General features: G+C 47.3%; 1 protein-coding gene across 4 annotated transcripts in view; it reads right to left on the bottom strand.

Moving 5' to 3' along the window:
* Nucleotides 1-13928, bottom strand: part of LARGE1 (LARGE xylosyl- and glucuronyltransferase 1) — a 617169-nt gene that overhangs the window by 563475 nt on the left and 39766 nt on the right. Inside the window, exon 1 of one of the 4 annotated variants that reach the window (XM_069585275.1) lies at nt 2742-3149. The exons of 2 other annotated variants lie outside the window; for them this stretch is intronic. The gene's annotated coding sequence lies outside the window, so the exon portion shown is untranslated. Of the gene's footprint in view, nt 1-2741; nt 3150-13928 lie in introns of those variants that run through there. One more of the 4 variants, XM_069585274.1, reaches the window with a different exon arrangement.

Here is a 13928-nt window from a genome sequence, read left to right on the forward strand (position 1 = left end):
TAACTTTGTTATTGTGCGTGCTAAGTTGCTTCAGTTATGTCTGACTCTGTGTGACCCTATGGACTGCAGCCCCTCAGGCTCCTCTGTCCAGGGCATTCTCCAGGCAAGAGTACTGGAATGGGTCGCCATGCTCTCCTCCAGGGGATCTTCCTGATCCAGGGACTGAACCTGCATCTCTTATGTCTCTTGCACTGGCAGGTGAGTTCTTTACCACCTGGGAAGCCCAATGTTGTTGGATTTACAAACAAACTGGACTTACAAATGTACTCTGTGAACATTTGTATGTAGGGGACTTAGTATATTTTGTTACAACAGCCACAGGAAACTAATACAATCCTCCTCACACTTTGATGAAGACTTAGGTACTAAAAAGTCAGGTTTTACATGAGGGCATTGAAGCTTAATTAAAAGCAAATATTACCAATAACAAATACCAACATGGTGCAAGGTGCTTTACATAGAGTAGTAACTCGTTTCATCCCCACAAAAATCCTAGCCCTACACCAACCCCATGAAGCTATCCCACTTTAATGAAGAAAAAAGAAAGTAAGGAGAGAGAGGTTAAGTAATTTGCCTGAGGTCACACAGCATTTAAGTGGTGAAGTCAAGATTCAAACTCAAACCTAGAATCTGTCCTCTTAACCACTATAACCACTGAAAGCCATAAGAGTATTGAATCTGGACCTGAACTCAGGTGGTCTGGTTTCAACGCATGTATCCTCTTTCTACTTTGTCGTCCACCTGCCAAACAGAATGTTCTGTACTGAGCTGCCCCTTAAAATGCTTATCTGGTGACACAAACAAATTAATCAAATGAGCAGTGGCTTGCATACATCCCATGAGTTCAAATTAAATTTAAATTAGCTCATTTTAGCAATTGAGACTGACCCAGGTCCATATGGACAACAGAAATCAGGAAATGAGTAACTAGGTTATTGGAGCCCTAAACAGGCTGAGTGACATGAAGCTTCTCCCTTACAAAGCTTTCAGGTACTAAGCCATTTCAGTAACCATTTAACGAGCACCTACTATGTGCCAGTACAGTGTCAGGTAATGGCAGCATAAACGACATGACCCCAGCCCAGGAGGGACATGCCCATGATCAAATTGCCATATATCCTGAGAAGTCTTAACTCTGAAGTCAGAACAGAGGTGCTGTTGGAAGACCTAGTTCATGGTTTCAGAGCAGGTGACATCTGAAATGCATCTTTAATTTCAAGCTTATTCTTATTTTAAGGCTAATCTAACCCTACCTCTTTCCAACACATACAAACACACCCATCTTTATTTCCCCTCTCCTTCCTCCTTTCTAGCTTTCTTTATGCAACTTTCTCCTTAAATATTAGATTTTGTTTTCACTGCATGAATCACAAGCATGCATGCCAAGTTGCTTCAGTCATGTCTGATTCTTTATGACTCTACAGACTGTCGCCCACCAGGCTCTTCTGTTCATGGAGATTCTCCATGCAAGAATACTGGAGTGGACTGCCATACCCTTCTCCAGGGGAATATTCCTAACCCAGGGATCAAACCCACATCTCTTAGGTCACCTGCATTGCCAGGCAGATTCTTTAACACTAGCATCTCTGGGAAGCCCACAGGTGACCAACAGGATATTCAGCAATAATCACTGTTTGTGACTTCTCATCCATAATGAAAGGAACAGAAGTAATTGGTCATCTTCAGAAAAAAAACACTTTTAGGGCCAGAGTCTTGAATAACTAAAGTTAATAGGTAACCAGTGATGGTTAGTGTTAATTCAGCTAAACTGTTGTTTAGCTGCTCAGTCGTCTAAGACTCTTTTACAAACCCATGGACTATAGCCCTCAAGGCTTCTCAGTCCATGGGATCTCCCAGGCGAGAATACTGGAGTGAGCTGCCATTTCCTACTCCAGGGGATCTTTGTGATCCAGGGATCAAACCCAAGTTTCCTACATTGGCAGGTGGGTTCTTGACAACTGAGCCACCAGAAAAGTCCTCAGCTAAACTAACTATCCCTCGATTAACAGATGTAGAGATAGTCTATTTCTACCAACAATGGAGGAGAACACAGCCCTGGAAGAAAGGATGGGGACACAGGTGGTGGAAGGTATGCCAGGTAGGTGGGGACATGGGTTCCTGGGAGCCAAAGAAGAAAGATCTAGAATAAAGATGTGCCCTGCCACCAATTTTCAGCTGGCCACTCACCCACCCACAGGGTCTCACCACACCCAGCTAGCCGGCACAGCCATCACTTGGCAGGTGGGATTAGCAGAAAGACTGCAGGCTCTGACTTGACCCAGACCTCTGCTATCTGCACTGTAAACGGGACACAGAGAATCCGCCTGATAGGCATTCCCAGCACCAGTGGGATGTTACAGAACACAGACATGCAATCCACGTTAGCCACGGCAGTGTTGAATAAACACAGTCTTCACCATCAGCCAAACTCACAATCCTGTTCCTTTATCCTCGCCATCATCATCACCATCACTGCCACCAAAGCTGCACACAAGCTTTGGGGAAGTCATTTACAGCCCTGGGCCTGAATTTCCACATTGGTGAAGCGAGTTCTCATGGACCGCGAGGACAATATGTAACACCTGGGCACAGTGAGGCCAGGCCCCGCTCACACCAGAAGCTGGCCCAACTGGAGTGATTCTGGGGCCATGGTAAAGAGCGTGGCATTGGTCTTGCCGAGTAAACAAACAAGCCCCTTCCACTAAAATCGGATCCTATGAACAGAAAACATGCCCACTCACCTGTGCCCTGCACTGGGGAAGCTGCCCCCCCCCAAAAGGGAGTAGAGTCAACCACCGGTGGCAGCCTCGTTGATCTCCTGGCCCCGAAGGACGTGCAACCTCGAGCCTGAAGCAGCTGGACTCTGTGCTTGGGTTTATTATTTCTGCACTGCTCACAAAAAGTCCTTGGATCTGCGTGAGTATTTCTTTTTTTAACCCCTGGCATGAGCATCGCACGACAGAGGCACGCCTCCATCAGCTTGAGCTGTCCCCTGACTAACAAAGCTCCGTGAGGTTCAGGGTGTGGTCTCTGCTGAAAGAGGTCAAACTGCCTGCTCCGGCCCCGGGAGCCTGGCATCCCCAGGAAGCTCTGATGTGGGAGGGCAACGGTGCACACATCCCGACGGAACCACCCAGCAGACCCGGCTCAGCGAGCTCGTTGCCCTCTGGCCTGAGAGGTGACAAGGCTAAGGAGCACTAGGTCAGGATTAGGAAACTGCCGCCCATTAGCTTCGTGGCCAACAGTGGGCCTCCGCCAGCCAGTTACAAGTGAAACTATCTATGAAACAGAAACAGAATCACAGACATAGAGGGACTTCCCTGGCGGTCTGGTGTTTAAGAGTTCCTGCTTCCACTGCTGGGAGCATGGGTTCAATTCCTGGTGGGGGAACTAAGATCCCACATATTGCACAGCATAGCCAAAAAATGAACAAATAAAAATAAATTTAAGTAAGCATCTTTAAAAATAAAAATGATAATCATGGACATAAAGAACATACTGGTGGTTACCAAGGGGAGGGGACTGGGGGAAGGATGGAGTGGGAAATTGGGGTCAGCAGATGTAAGCTTTTATAGAGAGAATGGATAAACCACCAGGTCCTACTGTACAGCACAGAGTACTATATTCAATATCTTATGATATGGGACTTCCCTGGTGGCACAGTGGATAAGAATCCTCCTGCCAATGCAGGGGACATGGGTTGGATCCCTGTTCTGGCAAGATCCCTCATGCCACGAAGAAACTGGGCCTGCGTGCCCCCACTACCGAGCCCAAGCGCTGCAACTGCTAAAACCCACACGCCTGGAGCCCCTGCTCTGCAGCAAGAGATGCCGCCACAGTGAGAAACCCAAGCATCGCATTGAAGACCCAGCACAGCCAAAAGTAATAATAAATAAAAATTTAATAAACTAAGAAAATCTCTAACCAAAAAAAAAAAAAATTACTATGATCAACCACAATGGAAAAGAACATTAAACAAAAGTGTCTATGTGTATAATCAAATCACTTTGCTGTTAACAACAACCTTGTAAATCAACTATGGTTCAATTTTTTAAAAATTAATTAAAAAAACAAACTTGTAGAGCCTTTCTCCTATTGACTCACATTCTTCACCCTCCCACGGCTACATCTCACATTCCTCTCCCTGCTCCCACCAGGCCGAGGATCTGCCTCCTGCGAGGTCTTGCCCAATCCTGCTCATGTCACAAAAATCCAAGTTCAAGTCACTCACTGTACCCGCCTCCTCCTCCAACTCCACTCCTGCCCCCTGCCCTCCCCTCTCACTCTCCCACCCCGAGAGTTCGTCCCCACTCCCTATTCCATCCTGTATTTTTTCTCTCTCTCCCTCCCCGCTTATGCTTCTCCTCTGGTCCTCTGTGTTCCTACCTCTGCTCAGACAACTTAAATGAGAAAATTTTTGTACATTATTTCCGCAGACTGCACTGTGCTGTCCTGCCTTTGTCAAACCCCAAACCCCATCTTTCCTCGATGATTTGGGCCTTTGTGAGAGTTGATACAGGCACCAAGGGCGGGCCACAAGAGGGACAGCCAGCTGGGGTGACGGGCATACTTCCCATGCAGGACACACAGCATAGGCACAGATGAAGAAGCAGATACCCCCTGCTCCAAAGATGCCACCACGAAGGCCCTCACACACCAAGGCACCTTGTCTTTCAGGAGCACGGCCGACAGCCTTGCTGAGAAAAGCAGCACCTCTAACTGGATCTGATCTCAAAACTTTTGCACAGAGAACATGACCCAAACAAAAAGGTGACAGAGATGTAGAGGCTGGAATGGGGCAATGCGCTCAACGGACATTGTGTTAGTAGCTCAGTCGTGTCCATGTCCAATTCTTTGCGACCCCATGCACTGTGTCCCACAAGTCTCCTCTGTCCATGGAATTCTCCAGGCAAGAATACCAGAGTGGATAGCCATTCTTGTCTCCAAGGGATCTTCCCAATTGAACCTGAGTCTCCCACATTACAGGCAGATTCTTTACCATCTGAGCCACAAGGGAAGCCCTCAACAGACATAGTTATGTTTATTATTTTAAAAGAGTCATAAAATAGAATTCATCCTGTTTCTCCTGGAACAATTTTGGTGAGGGGGGGCTGTTCTGAAATACATTCACTCTTTAGGCAATAAATCCTAAATAAGCCAATCAAGGCTTTGATCACCATTCATTGGAAAGCATGCCATCAGGCAGCTCTGGGTTCAAATCCCACCTCTCCTACAGGGCCAGGAACCCACCCTGTCTGTGCCTCAGTTTCTTAGTCTGTAAACTAAGAATACTAAGCCACCTCAGTTGTTTTTGACTCTCTGCGATCCCAAGGACTGCAGCTCACCAGGCTCCTCTGTCCATAGGATGTGCTAGGCAAGAATACTGGAGTGGGTTGCCATTTCCTCCTCTAGGGGATCTTCCCAACCCAGAGATTGAACCAGAGTCTCCTATATCTCCTGAACTGTCAGGTGGATTCCTTACCACTGCACCACCTGGGAAGCCCACTAAACCACCTAGAATACCTGATATTGACCCTATACACATCTTCATCATTATTTGCTGTTGTTGTTCAGTTGGTAAGTGTCTGACTCTTTGTGAGCCCATGGACTGGAGCATGAGCCAGGCTTCCCTGTCCTTCACCATCTCCCAGAGTTTGCTAAAACTCATATCCATTGAGTCAGTGATGCCAACCAGCCTTTCCCTCCTACCTTCAATCTTTCCATGCATCAGGGTCTTTTCCAATGAGTCAGCTCTTCACATCAGGTGGCCAAAGTATTGGTGCTTCATCATTGTTATGTGAACATTTATTGAGACTTCAACATGTCAGACAGTAAGTATCTAACGTGGATTAATTCATTAACACAATAACCCTCACTGGGGACTCTTATGATCCCATTTCACAGATGGACAGAGAAGTCGAGTAACTTGCCCAAGCTCACACAGCTGAGCTGAGGATGTAGACTCCACTTGTAGACAGTCTAGCTCCAGACCTACACTGTCCAATCTCCAATGTTAGGCTCAGTGGACAGCAAAGAGTGAGTTGTTCAACAGCTCAGTCGCTAGCATTATCATAATATACCGTCTTTATTTCTATAAACACCACTGCCTCCAGGGGGGGTGATTTTTTACTTTGCCTTTTTGAATTAAATTTCCACCCTAGGGGCACAAAACCTAGTGTAATTGCTTATGTTTCTGCCTGCTACGCATTCCCATCCTGTTGGAAAGAAAGCTGGGCTCAGGGAACTGCCTGCCTATGCACAGCTTCAAAGGTCAGGCTGCACTCTCTGAGCTGGAGAGGCTGGGGGGTATCTGTACTCTAGAATTGTTGGCAAATCTCTCTGTGGCCAGGGCCAACTGCAGAATGACAGCCACCACCTGTCACTCTCAACTGGGAAGTGGTGGGGGCAGAAGGCCACTCCACGTGGAGAGGAAAGCTCCCCAGCCTGACACAGATAGGCCCACCTCCGACCATTCCCAGGGGCCTGCAAGCTGACAGGGACTGCCCTCCCCCAGCTCCATCCTGAGCAAGCGTTGACCGGTGTTGAAATCCATCATGCTCTGGGCAGCAGCCCCAGCTGTGCCCCCAGAGCCAACCAGCGCCTTCAGCTTGAACTTGGCAGTACACAGTCCTTCCACTGTGGCGGGAGGGAGCTGTTTGACTCTGTTTAATTGAAAGCTTCTCTCCCCAGAGCCTGAGCACATTTGTCAGCAGCCAGAGACGATGGGAAGCATGGGGCCACAGCAACACCCCTCCCTGCTCCATATGCTGACACCTCCTGCAGTCCTACCCAGGATGGGCTCCACCAGCCAAGTCATTCTGGCAGGGGAGGTGGGGCCTTTTGTCCCCATGGGCCTGGAAGCATGCCTTCAGGACAAATCCAGTACAGCACCATGGTAGCCACACCCAGATACTGTGAAATCCAGCAATCTCAATCTGAGCATCCCAACCTCCAGACTGTAGGCAAAACGTCGGAGAAGGAAACCCGGGGGGTGGCCAAGAGCATAGATTTTGGCACACCACAGCTCTGAGTCTGAATCACTGACATATTCTCAAGCCATGAGAAACCAGAAGGGCAAGCACCTTTGCGAGGGGCAAGGAGGCAGAGACAAGGGCTGGGGCAGGGGGTAGGAGAGGCAGGTGCCCAGGGATACTGGTAAAGTCCTACTTCTTGATCTGGGAGCTGGTTATACAGGTAGACTCCCTTTGTAAAAATATGCCAATATCTTGTACTTTGTTGCTTGTAGAATAAACAATATTGTAGAATATGTTCAATTTTTAGAATTTATGAGAAAAAACAAACAAACAAAGCTTTGGGAGGGATGTATAAACCAGCCTTTGACCTAAGCTCAAAGAATGAACACTGGATCTGAACATGCCAGATGGGCCACGTGAACTTGCCACGTGGGCCCCTTCCCCCAGGGCTTATCACAAGTTCTGTTCAGTTCATTCTCTCAGTCGTGTCCAACTCTTTGCAAACCCATGGACTGCAGCACGCCAGGCTTCCCTGTCCATCACCAACTCCCGGAGCTTCCTCAAACTCATGTTCATTGAGTTGGTGATGCCATCCAACCATCTCATCCTCTGTTGTCCCCTTCTTCTCCTGCCTTCAATCTTTCCCAGCATTGGGGTCTTTTCCAAAGTCAGTTCTTTGCATCAGGTGGACAAAGCTTCAGCATCAGCTTCAGTATCAGTCCTTCCAATGAATATTCAGGACTGATGTCCTTTACAATTGACTGCTTTGAGTTCTTTTAGGATTGACTGGTTGGATCTCCTGGCAGTCCAAGGGATTCTCAAGAGTCTTCTCTAACACCACAGTTCAAAAGCATCAATTCTTTGGTGCTCAGCTTTCCTTAGAGTACAATTCTCACATCCATACATGACTACTGGAAAAACCATAGCTTTGACTGGATGGACCTTTGTTGGCAAAGTAATGTCTCTGCTTTTTAATATGTTGCCTAGGCTTGTCATAGTTTTTCTTCCAAGAAGCAAGCATCTTTTAATTTCATGGCAAATTATTCTTAAAGCCATCACATAATGACCAAGTGAAATCTGTAGACCACCCCTCCCCCCAGTGGATTTAGGGCTGTCCTGTCCAGTGATGCCAGCCCATCCTCACTGGCTTGCACAAATGTTCACTGAGCAGCTACTGTGGGCCAGGCATGGACCCAAAGAAGAAGGAAAACTAAGAATGCTCCTTCTTTCAAAAAGACTTCCTTTCAGGTGCCTCCAGATGGCTCCTGGGGCTTCCTCACCTGCAGCCCTCCCTCCAGTCCATGCCTATTGGAAGCCAAGAGTCTTGTTATGATGCTTTTCCCTCCAAGGTTTTCTGAGGCATCTAACACAGCAGGGCTCTGACGCACACGTATCATCTCTAGGTTAAGCTCTTTAACCTCTCTAAGCCTCAGTGTTCTCTTTTTGAAAATGGGAGTAATGACTCCCCCCTAGGGTCCTGCTGCTGCTGCTGCTAAGTCACTTGAATTATATAAGACGAGGCAGTAAAATGTTTAGAGTAGTGCTTGACACATAGTAGGCACTTAATGCACTCTGGTTGTTTTTGTTAATTTCTGCGAATTCCCAGTGAGCTGTGTCTTTTGCTACATCTGTCCATGAAATTTACCTCTGTCTTCTTTTCCCATGAAACCCTACCAACCCAGAGCATCCACAAGTCCTTACCTTCTCAGAAAGGGGACCCAAATAAGGGAGAGAGAGACAGAGAGAAGGAGGGATGGGGATAGACGGAGGGTGGAAATTCACTTTCTCTGTGGAACCACTTTACCTTTGGCTTTGGTTTCTACCAACGTGGACACTGTCCAATACAATAGCCATAACTACATGTGGCTACTGGGCACCTGAATTGTGCTATGCATGTAAAACATATATGGGCTTTCAAAGACTTTGTATGAAATGAAGAGTTAAAATATCTCAAGAATTTTAAAAATATACTTTGGCTATATTGACATATTACTAAAATTAACTTCATCTATTTCTTTTTACTCTTTTTTAATATGACTACTGGAGAATTTTAATCTCATATGTGGCCTGATATATATTTCTATTGTGCAGCATTGTTTCAGCTTATCAATGTGTCTTCACACACAAAGGCAGTTTTCTCTTTCAAAGGAATTTTCATCCCAGTTCTTAAGATAAATGTTTCCTCTCGATACAGAAATATATTTTAGACCAAATTCCATGGATATAGAAACTGAGCCTGGGAGAGATGAAGCGACCTGCCTAAGGGTATGAGGCTGACCAATGGAAGAGCCAGAATTCGACTCCAGGTCCAGCGAGGTGCTGAGCTGAGCTCTTCACTCTATTTTACTCCTGCCTCCAGATCTCGAGATACTGATCTCCTTGAGATGGTGGTCTCTCCACACAGTCACCCCAGGAAAGAATAAACTGTCTGTTACCTGTCACCGGGGCCACCAGCGGGTGGCTCTGTTTTAAAGGTTAAGACTGTTTGATACCTCGAGGGGGGCAAGGAGGAACGTGGCTTAACCAGTGTGTGAGTGAGCATTTGCAGAGGCAAAATTAGAACATGAGATGTTCTCACACTTTTGATACCTGGCCGTCAATGACAAGTCCAGCCTTGGCTACTTCTCACCCAGAATCACTCAAGGAACTCGAGCTGCTGCAGGACTCTAACTGATACCAGGGGGGTCACCTTGGATCAGCTGTGCCTTACACGAACTAAGAATGAATCCTCTCTGTACCCCCTGAGACCTGGCCTCTTTATGCCCATTTTACAGATGAGCAAGCAAACTCCCAGGAAGGCTCGGTGATCTGCCCAGTCACCCAGCTAGGAAGTGGCAGAGCTGGAATTCCAACCCAGTGCTCGTTAACAACGATGAATCCCCGCTTCACACCTCCCAGTCTTTGCTCCTATGGTCCCCTGGGTTAGAATGCCCCCTCATCCTCAGCAAGGTCTGGCTCAAGCCACCTTTTCTGTAAAGTCAAAAATCTCTCTTCTCCTTCATAAACCCCATCACTCCTTTCTTTGATCACCCATGAACTTTAAACTTCACCTATCCCAGGTGTCTCAGTAAAGAAACTGCCTGCCAATGAAGGCACCTGGGCTCCATCTGAGTCGGGAAGATTCCCCTGGAGAAGGAAATGGCAACCCACTCCAGTATTCTTGCCTGGAAAATTCCATGGACAGGGAAGCCTGGTGGGCTACAGTCCACAGGGTCACAAAAGAGTCGGACACGGCTTAGCGAGTAACCGACAACAACAAATCTTGCACTTACCACTAAGCGTTAGAATTCATTGCTTGCATGTCTATTACCTCCGCAACAGCCAGAGCCTCTTCAGAGAAGCAGCCTCACCTTTTCCATATGTACAGTTTCAGTTCCTGGCACAGTATCAGGCACACAGGAATTACTCAATAAATAATCTGTTGATTGAATGAAATAATCAACCAACCTGTCTTGACACCCTGGTTTTTGTTCTGCGTCCGTCTTGCCAACCAGCTTCCCTTTTCTGCATTCTGATGTTCTTCCCCACGGGCGGCTTCTCCGCCAATCTGTTTGCATGGAGAAAGGCCAAGTGCACCGCTTTCGACTGTAGCTTGGTAACACCAATTGTCACCTCTCCACTTCTATTAATTGCAGGGTTAATCAAGCACTACAAATTTTGCCCACCCACGCTACCATGAAAGCATTTCTGGATGACCAAGAAAACAAGGTGTAAGCTGAAACAAAAGGAATGAGATATCACAGTCTTTTGGATCTTGTGCGACTGCCATGTTTTTCAGAACCTCTGGGTCTGAGTCAGATTAGATGGAAGAACAGTCTTGATCAAAATCTCAGCCATGAATAGCTTCCATACAGCAGGTAGGTACCTGAGTGAACTCTGATGTACTTGTTGACCTGAGTCCTTTCACCATCCTACGAGACTGCTGTTATTATGCCAGCGTTCAGATAAGGAAACTGAGGCTCAACGGAGAAATATGCCACAGACTTGCCCAGGGTCACCCAGCTGGATGAGGCAGAGCGAAGATCCAGACTCACTCATCACCACTGCGGGAGTCCTGCAGAGTCTCTGCCACCCAAGACTTGATGGTCCCACTCCTGCCTCTTACTTGTGGCCTGGCTTACTCCCCCAGACCTACCAGCCACCTGTCACTTCAGTGAAGCAAGCAGCCTCATGCAATCGACATTTTCTTTCCTGTGCCGAAGGTTTATCCACCCTTCTAGTTGTCACACCTTAAGATGTTTTCATCTGAACCGCCCTCGAGATCTTGCTTTCCAACTCTAAAACGTTTTTCATCGGCACATTTTTGGCCCGTCTTAGAACACAGGTGTTGGAGGCAGGTATTTCCCCTGTCCTTCACTTCTGCCTGCTGTGTCTCATTTGGTGGGCAGGAAACACGGAAGCACGAGGACCAAAGGAAGAGGGAAGGGTTTCCCATACACGAGAATGCACTTTTCAGGCTTCTGCTTGCAAAGGATGAATGTTATCCTTCCAAACTGTCCCCTTTCACTTTATAAGGAGCGCCTTTTTTTTTTTCTTTAAACATTCAATAAAGATGCCACAGAGGCCACTGGGCTGACTCCTGATGACAGTCCCTGACAGGCTCCCATATGGAGAGTCTGACATTCCAGATGCCTCCGTGTACCAGGTTTCCAGAAGCACAGTTACCAGCCCCCTGGGACTGGAAAAGCAGTGCTGCACAGGAGACGCGCCGCGTGGCTTACTGAACCGCTCAAAGCCCACAGCAGCCCAGGAGCCCCCGTGCTATGTTGCCAGGTGAAGTCACTCTGGCTCTCTCTCGAATGAGCAGGTAGAGAATTCAAAGGCAAGATGAGCATCTGCGTGGGAAGGCTGACCTGAGCCTCACTGCCTCGAGGGGGATTTGAGAAATGGAAGGTCAAACAATTAGGATTATCAAATCTTCCAAACGTGGGTAATAAACTGACCCTTTTAAAGAAGAGCAGGAAGCTGGTAAAACAGCACAGGTCTTATTTTATGAGACTACATTTCCACTGCAAATAAGTTCAGGCAAGAGTCACAGGGAGGTGTTGTTTCATTGTTTATCTTCAAAATATAAGCCCCTGATTTAAAAAGTGACGTTGAAATACCATCTCCCTCTCCCACAACATAAAGATTTCAGACCCCATGGATCCCATGTGGAGAAGAACCCATCTACCAAGTTGATCTCATCCTGGCTGAACCTGGAGGGTTCAGGAAATAAGTTTCATCACATTGTTACAAGGGGTTAAAGGGCAGTGGATGAAATAGAGAGCTGAAGTCTATGATTGCTCTCCTGTGGGTGGACAGGATGCTGACCTCTGGAGCCTGTTCTCCAGGACTGATGCTGCAAAAGCATCAGGGTTTAACAACCCGAATAGGCACATGACATGGAACAAAGTTGACCCCAACACATTCGTAGAGCAGGTGCAAACGCTCTTTCTGCACCAGCAAGACTGCCCCTGGGACTTCCCTGGTGGTCCAGTGGGTTAAGAATTTGCCTACCAATGAGGGGGACATTGGTTCAATCCCTGGTCCAGGAAGATTCCACATGCCTCGGGCCAACTAAGCCCATGCTCCACAATTATTGAGCCTGTGTGCCGCAACTGCTGAAGCCCAGGCGCCCTAGAGCCTGTGTTCCACAACAAGAGAAGCTACCGCAATAAGCCTGTGTACTGCAAGGAAGAGGAGCCCCTACTCACTGCAACTAAAGAAAGCCTGCACAAAGCAACAGAGACCCAGAGCCACCAAAAATAAAAATAATTTTTTAAAGAAAGACCACCTGTGTTCCTCCATACTCCTTGTCCATCTGCATCATGACAAAGGCCTATGACCTCGTGCAAGTGAACCTGTGTCTAAAGCTGGCCCAGCTTCTCTCCAGACTGGCCAGGCCACTAGCACCCCTGAAAGAGGTCAGGGGACTTCCCAGCAGGAAACATGGTTAGAGTGTAGGAACAACACCAAGGATGAATTCTGCAAGGAAAGCATGGGGTCTCCTGTTGAACAGCAGTGTTGACCTAGTCATATAAACTAATTCAATTCAGTTCAGTTGCTCAGTTGTGTCCGACTCTTTGCGACCCCATGAATCACAGCACGCCAGGCCTCCCTGTCCATCACCAACTCCCAGAGCTCACTCAGACTCATGTCTATCGAGTCAGTGGTGCCATCCAGCCATCTCATCCTCTGTCGTCCCCTTCTCCTCCTGACCCCAATCCCTCCCAGCATCAGAGTCTTTTCCAATGAGTCAACTCTTCGCATGAGATGGCCAAAGTACTGGAGTTTCAGCTTTAGCATCATTCCTTCCAAAGAAATCCCAGGGCTGATCTCCTTCAGAATGGACTGGTTGGATCTCCTTGCAGTCCAAGGGACTCTCAAGAGTCTTCTCCAACACCACAGTTCAAAAGCATCAATTCTTTGGCGCTCAGCTTTCTTCACAGTCCAACTCTCACATCCCTACATGACCACAGGAAAAACCATAGCCTTGACTAGACGGACCTTTGTTGGCAAAGTAATGTCTCTGCTTTTGAATATGCTATCTAGGTTGGTCATAACTTTTCTTCCAAGGAGTAAGCGTCTTTAAAGGGTAAATACAGCACTTTTCAAATTCCCAGCTCCACACGCTCTTCAGAGCACTCAAATGCACTCACCTGCCCCACTCCAGCGTCTGCAGGGAATTCCTGAGATTCAGTCTTGCGCCGACAGGTGTGTATTCCCTGCTTGCAAACCAGAGCTCACACTTTTATTTTCTTCCACCCTTCTCCTGCTTTCTTTTCTAGGATTACTTTGAACTCCAGGAACCCAAAGTTAAAGGGAGTTCAACAAGACAGATAGAGCACTCTTTTTAATTTATCGCTCCATAATCCAATTTTCTTCACATTGGACCACAAGTCACCAGCCTCTTCACAAATCCACAGTGGCTGTGAGATGTGACATACGGCTGGAGAAATTATGTGGAAAATG

Source organism: Ovis canadensis, chromosome 3 (assembly GCF_042477335.2).
Source record: "Ovis canadensis isolate MfBH-ARS-UI-01 breed Bighorn chromosome 3, ARS-UI_OviCan_v2, whole genome shotgun sequence".
NCBI classification, from domain to species: Eukaryota; Metazoa; Chordata; class Mammalia; order Artiodactyla; family Bovidae; genus Ovis; species Ovis canadensis.